We start from the raw sequence: 14,154 nt of genomic DNA, 5'->3' as shown, positions 1-14,154 counted from the left end.
TCATCACACAGTCCGTCAATGTTAGATATATTGCTAAATCTCTGGACATTTTGTATTTATTGTAAAGAAATTACAAAAGTATTTGTCTCAGTTTTGGCTGTTCCATATCCCTCCCTCTGATTATTATTTCTTTTTGTTCACTCTTTTCTTGTACTTTTCAGTATTTAAAAATGTCTTTTCTTTCAAAAAGTCTTTAGTCACTTGCTCAACTAAATTCTGGGATCATTACATTTTCATATATATTTGTTTGTTTTTAAATTTAGGTGTTTTTGTTTTTGAAGTGGGGAAGCAATAAAGAGGTCGTCGATATCAAAACTGATATCGACGGAAATGTCGTCGATATCACTTTTGCACTGAGCTCAGTTTTGCCCAATTGACCAATGGAAATCCACGTAACATATGAAATAGCAATATAGATATATAGACCTATAATTATGGTCTGACCACTGGCCCGGGTCGAAGTACAGTAACTTGAATGTAACGCTTGGGTTTTGTAATAAATCATACGTTCCAATGACCTACCTTTCTCGTTTTTTTTATTCTACATTTTGGAACGTCAGCACTGAGTCTCATGATCTGTTTTTGGATTCCAGTTATGTGATAAGCTGATAAAACATAGATCCGCCTAAGGTTGTATGTAGGGGAAGGGAGGGCAAGTCGACCCCTCTAACAAATGCAGCTTATACCTCTCGTCTTTAAAAAAAAAAGATTGTTTTTGTTGTAAAACCTGGTGTGTTCTCTTTCGTGTAAGCGTTGTGTGGAATATGAACGATCCAACTGGCACGGTTTTTAAATAAAATATAAAAGAAAAAAATCCTGAAGCATGGACGACTTGCCCTCCATGGAGGGCAACTCGTCCATGGGGGGCGGGTAATTCGTCCAGGTGGAAAAGGTTGTTCATATTACCCAATAGCATCACCTCGACATATGAAATTGACTGAAGTAACTTTTCTGTGTCAGTTTTGTTAATCGGAAGTGAGAATGACGTCATAATGAGTCGGCCTACGTCAGAAGTCGATCGACGTCTTGGCTATGCAGGGAGGGTGAGTATTTGAAGGGATAGATGTTCAAACATCTATACTTATTAGTTGCTCTGGTTCAAAGCGAAGCAAATGGGAAAATATATTTACAAATTGGACTTGTAATTGATTTGTGTCGCCCATTTCAGGTTGCGTGAACGTGAAATAGTTTAATAGGCCTACTAGTATACGCGCACTTCCAATGACGGGAAAGCGCACCCCCCCCCCCCCCTCTCTCTGTCTCTCTCTGTCTCTCTCTGTCTCTCTCTGTCTCTCTCTCTCTGTCTCTCTCTCTCTCTGTCTCTCTCTCTCTCTCTCTCTTAATTAATTAATCAACACACAACTTCGAATATTATTTTTTTAAGGCTACGTTCACTTTTATTTCAAATACATACAAAGAACTTTTACGGGTTCTTCATCTGACACTATTTCTTGGAGATTAAAGAGTCTACACAGACGAGAGAGTGATATGGACCCATAGTCGGGTATTGTGACCCGGGTCGAGTTACACGACAAAGGGGGGGACGAATTACCCGATCATGGTACTCGCTGAACATTGCTATTTACCATTGTTCCTGGGATAGCCTGAGATCTATAACTTTCGACTAGTTGTTATGAAAGCCAAAGCTTTTTTGCAGATCTGGTGCATTTTACGAATCAGCGGCTCCCATGCACTGACTGGTTTTTTTTTTTTCGTGCAACAATTTTAGAGTGGAAACCATCAAAATTGACAAAGACTTACCGCTTTGCTGGGCCCGTCTATTTCGACATTTTTTTTTCTTCAACTGATTCAGGTTGGGTAACTCTGGCTTATGAAATCGATGATAATCACCCCTGCAGTGTCATGTTCTCAAAATCGAGGGGGGACGACATACCCGAGGGGGTCGACTTGCCCTCCCTTCCCCTACTGACGTGAATCGGGGAGTCATTGAACACTGATGTGGAATACTGAGGATTTGTATACACTGATATTATCTTAAAACTGCCTCTGGTGTTAATAAGCAAAATTAATTCATAAAAAAGCCAATATTCGGCCTGAAAGCAGCCCGGCCGTTGATTGGATAGATTGTTTTTGTGTCATCCGAAGCCGCCGAGGGGTAGCTATCCCATGGAAAAGCCTGGTCATACTATTATCTGGCACAGTGAGCAGGACAGTTTTTCACGGTAGGAATGTGCCTTTGCCATTAGTTAAATCAGTGTTCGAAGAAGACTAGTTACACATTAACATGCTTCCATTTCAAACTTCGAGGTCTTCATCGGGGATTGACGCCCGACAAAAGCTAATTGAAGCCCGACGGAGCGAAGCGACGGAGGGCTTCAATTAGACTTTGGGAGGGCGTCAATCCACGATGAAGACCGAGAAGTTTCAAATGGAAGCGTGTTAATGTTATTGTAATTCAATCTGACGATGATCTCTTTTCTGCTTTCATGCGATGGTAAACAGACAGAATTGGTTCTGTTCTGTTCACACACTACTTTCAGTCCACCTACCTGCAAGGGTCAAGTCCCAAGAAATATGTCTCTGTATTCCTATCGTATCACTCTCCGCCTGTTTTGTTTTCTTTCACATGCATTTTCCCTTCTTTTTTGACGGGTTTCTGGACAGCAAAACTCAAAACAAAACAAAAGCGATCTTTGGAATTGACTGACGTAGTCCGAAAGAATTCATGCATCAACTTACGTCACGTATCCGACGTCATCACTTCGCATACCTTATGGTCTCCACGGTATTTCGTTGGTACTTCATATTTCCTACTTAACTAACTTGTAAAATGACCCTCAAAGCTAACCGAGACTAGTTGAGGCTGTATCAATGCGCCTCGCCAGCAGGTTGTTAATGGATTTTTTAGCGAGTGACTATCGACAATTAGTCACCAGTAATTTTTAATGAGTTGGGGCATTCTGACCAATCACAGGATCTGTTTCATTAAAACGCAAACTCGATTGAATTACAATTATAATTAACACTACTGAATAATAATGACAGCTTATCAGTATAGCGCGAACCACAAGAATATATGCTCTCCGCGCTTTACCTATTGACTACGAATAAAAATAAAAATAAACTATTCAGTTGAACATCTCATTAAAAGGACAGGTAGAGGTGTTTACGAATTGTCAAGGTGTTTCGCTGTCACGGTGTTCCGCTTTATTACGGTACAGTTGCTGCTAAAAAAAAAAAGCATAGTCGGTTTCCTTTGTACCCTCAGTAACTGCGTTAATCATTACTAATTGAACACGGGGAGTGCGGGTAGATTTAATTTACTAATGCGACTAATCTCTCTCTCTCTCTCTCTCTCTCTCTCTCTCTCTCTCTCTCTCTCTCTCTCTCTCTCTCTCTCTCTCTCACACACACACACACACACACACACACACACGCATACATACACGCACACACACACACACACACACATCCACACACACACACACACACACACACACACGCGCACGCATACACACACGCATACACACACACACGCATACATACACGCATACACACACACACACACACACACACACACACACACACACACACACACACGCACGTACACTTATTGCACCATTTTGCATCTTTAGTCAAAACGCGTACAGGCCTCTTTGGTGCTTCTTGCCTTAGACTATGTCCCATCGGAATCATTGGTTGAGGGGGACACATGTCCCATTGCCTTTTTCTCCCAGGTTAAATCCTGCGATCTCTCTTTCACGCCACTACAAGCCCCAGTAACTTATGGAGTATCCCTCTCCGCTTCTCAACATACGTTCCCCAGTAGGTTGAAACACGCCCGTCGATCTCTCCTATTGGAATTTCTCTCGGTTCCTGAATTTGCCTGTCAGGGCCTTCGTCAGTGTGAATATTGTGATACCAATCCTGCTCATCTTTAGGGGTTTATTGTTGGATACCAGTATTATTTCTAGCACCATGCATGGCATCAAGGTCAAACATCATTGAAACAATTTCAAGGGATATTTGGGAACAAAGTTCTTCATCAGTACCCACACATTTTGAATGCGATTTTTATCCTATCACCCCATTCATGCCAAGCCAAGATTTGCACAAGTGTCCTGCGATGCTGATGTAGGAGAGACCCCTGGAGACTCAAGTTCAAAGCAACTGTTTTTAACCCATCGTGCTATCATATGTGACCCTCCACCACGGAATGAGTCGCATGTCACCTCGCGCGGTTCTGCGCAAGGCTTGATATAAGTCCGGGGAGTGTCTGGTAACAGCGTGATGGTCACCTTAGTCACAGGCTTATAACTCAAACAGTTTTCGCTCTTTTCTAAAACGGGTTTCACCACTGGATAGAGCATAAAAAACTCTTTATGAAAATGTAAAAATATGAAAATCATGCAAAGGTGACATGCGACTCATTTCGTGGTGGAGGGTCACATATGTATCCCTAGTCGTCATGGTCAGGAGACTTCAACGCGCTGAGAGCAGTGTCACCTTTCTGACGAACCTTTGCCGCGGCTGACCGGGGATAACGACAACTTTTCTTTCACTTTTTTTTTCTAGAGTCGCCTTTACCATCAAAAACGCATCCTTTAGTGGGCGCGGCATTGCTTATAATTTAACAATTCAAGGATCACTAATACCACGAGAAGAGCCGAATTCAAAGATTAAACGTTTTCGACATGTACAACGACGGGTATCACTGTAGGTTGAAAAAGTGTGTTTGAGTCAAATGGGAAAAAAATCGATTGTATACGATCATCAGCTACGGTTAAATGCGCAAATCAGACCCACATGCGTTTGAAAACTTCCCAAAATGGCTCCTTAGGTTTACTGTCTGTAAACTCAATCTCAAAAATGTAGTCAATCACATGTGAAACCAGAACCACTTATGTCACGAAATTTAAAAAAAAGAAAGAAAAAAAGCAGGCTAAAGACACCGTGCGGCAATCAGGGGTTGAGAGAAGCAACAGATGCTGGATTGCCATGTTTTGTAATCGTGCCACATGCGTTTGAAAACTTCCCAAAATGGCTCCTTAGGTTTACTGTCTGTAAACTCAATCTCAAAAATGTAGTCAATCACATGTGAAACCAGAACCACTTATGTCACGAAATTTAAAAAAAAGAAAGAAAAAAAGCAGGCTAAAGACACCGTGCGGCAATCAGGGGTTGAGAGAAGCAACAGATGCTGGATTGCCATGTTTTGTAATCGTGAATGTGTATTGCTTATTATTTACACCCCCGGTATAGGGGTGTGTATAGGTTTCGGTCGATGTGTTTGTTTGTTTGTTTGTGTGTTTGTGTGTTTGTGTTCGCATATAGATCTCAAGAATGAACGGACCGATCGTCACCAAACTTGGTGAACAGGTTCTATACATTCCTGAGACGGTCCTTACAAAAATTGGGACCAGTCAAACACACGGTTAGGGAGTTATTGGTGGATTAAGATTCTACAAGGACTTATACAGGGACATATTAATGGTCAAAGGGAAATAACCTTCTCAGTTGGTGGCAGTGAGAATGGTTATTTCCCTTTGACCAACGGGGGTGTTTTTCCTACCTCGGAGGAATTTCTTGTTTTAGAACGTGTTTATAAGCAGTCTGCTTGTTATCGTTCTCTATGTTGTTTTTCTAGAAGGAAAAAGAATAAAACACGCTTAAACCAAATGCGGGATCCCCACTGACTCAGTGGATAACGTTTCCGACCCTCGACACTGAGTCTGATGTGTCCAATAGACCTACAAAGGAAAGGCTAACATCTAGGCGCTGTTCTCGATGCTGGAGAGAGGTGGAACTTTCCCTCGTCCTGTCATTCATTGTCATGGTGCCCGTGTGACCCTTTTCCAAATGTCCTCGAGTCGTGCGGAGTGTCCTCTGAGACTTGCTGCCAGACGGTTTCGCGGTTCTTCCGGTTATTAGCCACGGGATAATCTAGTACACTTGGATTGAAGTGAATTCTCCGCGTGAAAAATAGCCGCTGGACATTTTGCAGACGGGATCGCGGTTCGTTTTGATTTTTACACGAGAAAAGTTGTGTTGCACTTTTATGAAATGTAATTCTTAGCGTACACAATATCAGTATATTGTGTATGCGGTATCGCAGTTCTTTTGGTTATGATACCAGGAGAGTTCATCTTTTGCTTGAAAACTACTGGTACATTTTTCAGACAGTCGCAGTGTGCATGCGGGGACGATGCAAGTTTGCTTTCTTGTTAAGTTCACTTGGTTCCTCCGAAAGCGGCGTATGGCTGCCTGTATGGCGGGGTAAAAACGGTCATACACGTGAAAATCCACGTGTGCAAAAACACGAGTGTACGTGGGAGTTTCAGCCCACGAACGCAGAAGAAGAAGAATAACTTCACTTGGCAGTCATCGTGTTTTACATTATTTACATTTTGGTCTATCGCAGTAAAATGAAGAAGGTTTTGAAAAGCTCATGTATTTGTAGTATTTGTGAGCTGGTACTAATTTCTGCCTTCCACTCCGTGCGGCGGTCATAAAACAGTTCATAATACATCGTCTTTACTGAAAGGTGGTACTGCAGATACTCTCTAAAGGGCATTTTATGTTCCTGCATTCTCCTGAAACTTGATTAAAAATGTATATTCTTGTGCAAGAAGGCATAAATGCGGATGTGGGAATACATTAAATGCTACTCTCAAACACCATTTGCTGTGGGCGGGGATGTAGCTCAGTCGGTAGCGCGCTGGATTTGTATCCAGTTGGCCGCTGTCAGCGTGAGTTCGTCCCCACGTTCGGCGAGAGATTTATTTCTCAGAGTCAACTTTGTGTGCAGACTCTCCTCGGTGTCCGAACACCCCCGTGTGTACACGCAAGCACAGGACCAAGTGCGCTCGAAAAAAGATCCTGTAATCCATGTCAGAGTTCGGTGGGTTATAGAAACACGAACATACCCAGCATGCTTCCTCCGAAAGCGGCGTATGGCTGCCTAAATGGCGGGGAAAAAAACGGTCATACACGTAAAATTCCACTCGTGCAAAAAACACGAGTGTACGTGGGAGTTTAAGCCCACGAACGCAGAAAATTCCAAAGAAAATCTACTTTGCTACTCTTGAGGCTTCACAAGGGTTGGCAGAAATACCGGTTTAACACGAGAAAATTACTCCCACGAGATTTTTACTCCGGAGTAAACATTTCGTACGAAAAAGTTACTCCCTTTACGAAAAAAGCACTCCCCCAAGACACGAGAAAATTACTCCCCAAGACAGGTGAGTTCCGAGTAAACATTTCGTACAAAAATGTTACTCCCCTGACGAATAAATAACGAATAAATTACTTCACCCCAACACGAGCAATTTAACTTCCCATGCCAGGTGTACGAAATTTTTACTCCCTTGTCCCCTGTTAGTCTTAGTGGTGGAAGTGGTGGAAGGCGGGTAGGGCGACATTCGTCTGCGCGAGATCACTTATTGGCATTATCCCTTCACCCGCATCCCATTTTTGCGTACGAGATTTTTACGGAAAATGGGGAGTAAAAATTTCGTGGAGGGAGTAATTTTTTCGTGCCTTGGGGAGTTCTTTTCTCGTACGAAAAGTGTACTCGGAGTAAGAATTTCGTACGAAATATTTACTCCGGAGTAAATTTTTCGTGGAGTAAAAATTTCGTGTTACACCGGATCATTTCATCTCGACAGATCCGTGTAGGCTTTCACCTGAAATATAAGAGCATCCTTTCCCTTGGGCACGTACTAATATATCAATAGCTAGCGTTGCTGCATTCTGTGCATAATTATGAGGAATTATTTACTTAATTGACAAATTTATAATTTCAAGAAATAAATCCCATTCTGCCCACACAGTAGCAAGGCTTTTGATGTGCGGTGTGTGTTTAAAGTGCCTGATCTAAGCCCATAATTTCAAAATCGATTATTTGTGAGTTCATAGCGCATCCGCACCCTATTTCAAACCAGGTCCATACTTTTCACTAATCTATCCATATCACTGCTCACCCAAACCCATTCACTGACATTCATTGGAAAAAGCATGACGGTAGGGGGTTCTACAAAAAGTTCCGTTTCGGCCGCTTTTTTGTTGACCAGGCTTGGAAATTCTCTGGTCGATTTGGAATAAACATTAATGATAAATCTTGTCAGTTGATTGCGTCACACGTCATACATTCTCATGCAAAGGAGAAGGAACCAGTTCCTCTATTTGACCCCCCCCCCCCCCAAAAAAAAATAAAAAATAAAATAAAAAAATCCCCAAAAGATTAATATTTATTGATACCTAAATAAAAATTAAACAAGTCGCGTAAGGCGAAAATACAACATTTAGTCAAGCTCAGTCGAACTCACAGAATGAAACTGAACGCAAAGCATTTTTTCCGCAAGACCGTACACTCGTAGCATCGTCTGTCCACCGCTCGTGGCAAAGGCAGTGGAATTAACAATACAGAAAAGCGCGGTAGCGGTTGCGCTGAGGAGGATAGCCTGCTTTTCTATATCTCTATTCTTTTCAACTCTCTGAACGTGTTTTTAATCCAACCATATCATATCTATATGTTTTTGGAATCAGGAACGGACAAGGAATAAGATGAAATTGTTTTTAAATCGATTTCGGAAATTTAATATTAATCATAATTTTTATATTTTTAATTTTCAGAGCTTGTTTTTAATCCGAATATAACATAATTATATGTTTTTGGAATCAGACAATGATGAAGAATACGATAAACGTAATTTTTAATCGTTTTATACAAAAATAATTTTAATTACAATTTTCAGATTTTTAATGACCAAAGTAATTAATTAAATTTTAAGCCTCCAAGCTGAAATGCAATACCAAAGTCCGGCCTTCGTCGAAGATTGCTTTGCCAAAATTTCAATCAATTATATTGAAAAAATAATGAGGGTGTGACAGTGCCGCCTCAACTTTTACAAAATGCCGGATATGACGTCATCAAAGACATTTATCGAAAAAATCAAAAAAAAATCTGAGGATATCATACCCAGAAACTCTCATGAAAACTTTCATACAGATCGGTCTAGTAGTTTACTCTGAATCGCTCTACACACACACACACACACACACACACACACACACTCACACACACACACACACACACACACACACATACACCACGACCCTCGTCTCGATTCCCCCCCCCCCCCTCTATGTTAAAGAAGAACAAAACGAAAATAAACCCACAGTAAATTGTTATCCGCATGTTAGAAAGTTGAAGGATGCTCTTGTTGTGTGCATTGTGTAAAAGGCTCAACAAGTCTGTCTTGGGTAAATGATTGCTTACACGAGAAGGAATGGGACTTTATTACTATCAACAAAGTAGCAGGTCCAGGAAATAAAGAAAATCACATGACTTGCTGTGTGATACCAGGTTTATATAATATATTTTTAGTGGAGACACCGGGGTCTTGAAGGGACAATATGTGACCGGATCTGACAAAATGGTAGATAACCCGATTTTTGGAAAATTTTAGATATGCATATCATCTGAAAGCTTAGAAAACAAGCTTTCATGTGATGTTTGAATGAAAAGGATACTCCCAAAAATGAAGACTCAGGAGCAGTTTGAAATACGGGTATTGATGGCGGCCATTTTGAGGAAATTGGACTTAAAATTTGGACACATTCAACAGCGATGAGTCCCTAGCAACCATGCTTAAATTTCGTTCTAATGGAATGAAATGTGTACAGAGTACACTAAACATAAGATTTATGCTTGTTTCCATGGTGGTTTTGTATCACTGTAGGATTTGTGAGATTTTTAAAGTACAGTTGATAGTGAAAATGTGATTCGAGAAACTAGGTCTCACCAAAATAGCAGTCAAAATTATCCATGCTCTTCTATAAAATACATAATGCCAATGGGTGTATAACAACTTACTAAAAGCCATGTGCAACTTAAACCTTTTCTCAAATAATTTATTGTCTTTGTTTGTAAAGCATAAGCTTGATATTTTAAGTATTATTATTAACGTTCATTTTTACGAACCGAAACAATAAGTCACAGAGTGCTGATCTCACTTGGGTTTTGTTTGTGGTTACTTGAGTGAACTTAAATATGAACGATACATCAATCTCATTAACTGCCCCTCGCCACGTGAGCGTGGCGAGAAGTTCTTTTGTGTAAGTGCATGTCACAGTGCTAACAAACTGAATTACAGCTGAATCAGAGCTGTACTGAACACGCACTCATCCGCTCGTTTCATTCTTATCAGTCACTCCCACAAATTAATTGTCCACACCAGCTGTTTGCAGTTAAGTCCACGTAAAGTGAAATGTTATTGAATTAAAGCTTTTTATGATTATTTGCTTCAAGGAAGTTGATCTTTTCTCTGACAAAATATATTGGGCATGATTGGAGAAAATGTCGTCAATGGCCTTTGCTCCGCTGGGGGCAAATGGCTTAAGTAATTAAGTAAGTAAGTAAGTGTGATTTGAGAAATAGACCTGATAGAAAAAGCTGATTTTTCATTGCTATCAGTATGGAAAGCTTCCAATACGGCCACCATGTATGACATATGTAAACAAACATAAATGCGTACTTACTAGAAGTAGAGAAGTTCTGCAGCGTTGTTCTTTCTTTATTTGGTGTTTAACGTCGTTTTCAACCACGAAGGTTATATCGCGACGGGGAAAGGGGGGAGATGGGATAGAGTCACTTGTCAATTGTTTCTTGTTCACAAAAGCACTAATCAAAAATTTGTTCCAGGGGCTTGCAACGTAGTACAATGTATTACCTTACTGGGAGAATGCAAGTTTCCAGTACAAAGGACTTAACATTACTTACATACTGCTTGACTAAAATCTTTACAAAAATTGACTATATTCTATACAAGAAACACTTAACAAGGGTAAAAAGAGAAACAGAATCCGTTAGTCGCCTCTTACGACATGCTGGGGAGCATCGGGTAAATTCTTCCCCCTAACCCGCGGGGGGTCTGCAGCGTTGTGTTAAACAAAAACAAAAAACTGATTTTTGAAAGAAACAATTTGTTTGTAGCAGAATATTTGGCTTTCCCATATCCAAAGGTGTCGAAAAGAAGTCTTTGTTCCTTTTCTTGGTGCCATAATTATATTCATTAGATTCTTTTGGCACGTACGTTGGCACGTAGATGGGCAGAAGCGGTTTAGCCATACTTCGTTTAATACTTCAATACTTGATCATCAACAACAACAACAACAACAACAACAACAACAACAAAAACAACAACAACAACAACAACAATTACACATTAGAAGCTCAAGTTCACTTTGTTCAGTTTATTACCGCATACACATATCCACAACTGACATATAACAACCATTTGAATGTCATTGTCAAAGTAAATGATAACAGTATACCTCTTTTTAACACAAACCAACAACTATAGACAATTTCGGACATTTGTTCTTCATGATGAGGCCACAATTTACACATTTTTGATCATGTGAACATTTTTCACCGATCATTATTCTTAAGGCAAACGGATTCACATTCCCGTGGTAATGTGTCGATTTCTTACTGCAGTTATGATGAATGGCTCTCTCTCTCTCTCTCTCTCTCTCTCTCTCTCTCTCTCTCTCTCTCTCTCTCTCTCTCTCTCTCTCTCTCTCTCTCTCCCCAGTTGAATGAACAGAGTATTAAGTACTTCTCTATTTGTCTAATTCTCTCTTTATCATCAGTCTGTCCGTATGTTTCTACCCCCCCCCTTCCCCCCCGTTTCCCAAACACCTTCTGCTCATGCATGTATCATTCATAACCCGGCCAGCCCCCCCGCCGCCCTTCCCCCCCTCCTCCCTCTCACTTTCTCGTTTGTGATGTGTTACATTACATTATTGTCTTGTTTGATGTTCCATTTTAATTAAAGCAGTCGTACCATGTTGATTCAAATGACAGGCATCATGAACATAAGCAACGAAGTGAATACCTTATCACATGGATTTATACATATGCATGAATGTGAAGTCTGATGTGTAAAAACATTTCGTAAGAAAAACAACAAAACAAAAGAGAGGTGACTTGAAAGAGACGAGGACAACGTACACTATACATCTTTGTTCATTTCAACTAGTTCTACGCAGCACTAGATCATTCAATCCATGCCATAATTGTGAGTTTGTTTAGCCATTTTATTTCCTGCAGTCTTTGAAGGTACAAACCCGTCAATCGAAGCTAAGCGGTCAATGTTTAATCATTAGTTGTCCGTTGTGTATCTTTGAAGGAATAAAACAATCGGAGCTAAGTACCGCATTGTTCATAAATATTATTTTTCATAGTGTATCTTTGAAGGAAAGTGAAAAACAATTTAATCTAAGTAATCATGTCATTAGATAGTCTGGGGTTCAAGTGAATATGTTTTTTTTATTAATGATTTAACGTTCTATAAACTCATCTGTCTTGTCTTCGTTATCCATACGATTCATGATGGTATGAGCGGCACTATGCAAGCTGCATTCAGTTTTGAAACGAAGCCGAACATGCTGAATTTCATTAAATTGAGACACAATTACCGACTCCTCTGTATCTCTGGAATTCGCAATCTCTTTAAAACCATCCTCAAATTGTCCAAACGTTACCAACCTGAAAAAATGGCCAGTCCATTTTCCCAAGTTTTCCCAAACGCAGAGTAAAGTACATGCGACCAATTATAGTTACAGACTACAAAGATGTGTAGTGTAAAAGGAAATGATGAAATAAACAGCCAGAAACTTACATCCCATTTACTGGCACAGACAGTGGACAAGTTCACATTCATTTAGCAAAGATCAAAATATAGAGATGTACTATAAGCTTATCTGATTTAGACGAGGTGTAAATAACAACTTGACAATTACTGATCATAGAGACAACGTCTAAGACAACCAAACAAACAGCAAACAGACCATCAAGAAAAAAACCGTGAAAAAAGACCCCAAAAAAGTATTTCAGAAAAAATACCGAATATCGTAAGTTTGACCTGTTTTTGCCAGCCGTTGTCTCCTCTCTTCAGACGTCGTCACAGATTTTTCTTTTGTGAACTTGTGGCTGAACGACAGTTACGGTACACATGTACGTTTGCGCATCCGCTTGAACTTGTGAACTCGTGGTACCTCTGTGCTATCGAGGATTCAAACCTGTACTATCGGGGATCCATCAAGGTTTCCGAGACTGTGTTTTGTCTGTATTGAAATGGTCTGGCAGAAGAGCCGATCCTTTAATTTGCACAGGTAAAATGATCGCTTTTCGGTACCCGACACCCCTCTGAGTTGAATTTGTTTTAACCTTGTGACGTAGGCACGCGGGATGTTGTGAGTTGGGGCAATTTCTTTTCGCTGGTGCTTCAAACAGAACAGACGTATCCAGTGAGCGGTCGCGTGGCAGGTTTGCTACGAGCAGAAAGGGAACAGTAATGTGACTTTTCTGAGACGGGTATGTTATTCATATGCTATTCTTGTTATATGATGGGTAAAACAGCGTTAAAGTATGCGGGTTGTGACCTGCTTTGGGAGGATTTATTTGAATGTTCAAGTAAATTGTTTTGTGAGTTGAATGTTCGGGAAAACTTTTGTTTATTGAATGTTTTAGAAAACCGTTTGAGTGTTTGAGAGAACTGTATTGTAGGCATGTTATTTGGAAGGAATTATGTGTTTTGTTGTTGTTGTTAAAGGATTTAGTTTGTGGTGGTTGAAATTGTTGAGTTGTTTATGTATGCTTATGACGTGCATTTTGTGATTTACAGAATGGCGGAATGTGCGACGGGGTTTCGTTAGAGGGGTGCAGTTAAGTTTCGTTAGAGGGGTGCAGTTAGATTTCGTTAGAGGGGTTCAGTTAGGTTTCGTTAGAGGGGTTCAGTTAGATTTCAGTTAGATTCCAGTTAGGTTCAGGAGACGAGGTTTTAATTAGGTTTTGTTAGATTGGTTTTTGGGGTGATTGTTTTTAGGTTGGTTTTTTTTAGACTTCGTTTGGTTTAGATTAGAGTTTTATCGTTTTCTTTGTCTTTTTCTAGAGTATAGTTTTAGAGTGGGGATCTAGAGTATAGTTCTGGAGTATAGTTCTAGAGTGAGGATCTAGAGTATAGTTCTGGAGTATAGTTCTAGAGTGAGGATCTAGAGTATAGTTCTGGAGTAAAGGATTTAGAGTATTGTTTTGGTTTGTTCTTTCTTTATTTGGTGTTTAACGTCGTTTTCAACCGGTTTTGATTTGTTTTAGTTTTAAAAGAGTAACACATTGGAAGTTTT

The sequence above is a fragment of the Littorina saxatilis genome, linkage group LG10 (assembly GCF_037325665.1).
Source record: "Littorina saxatilis isolate snail1 linkage group LG10, US_GU_Lsax_2.0, whole genome shotgun sequence".
NCBI classification, from domain to species: Eukaryota; Metazoa; Mollusca; class Gastropoda; order Littorinimorpha; family Littorinidae; genus Littorina; species Littorina saxatilis.
The sequence above is the reverse complement of the archived record's forward strand: the minus strand, read 5'-3'. Positions refer to the sequence as shown.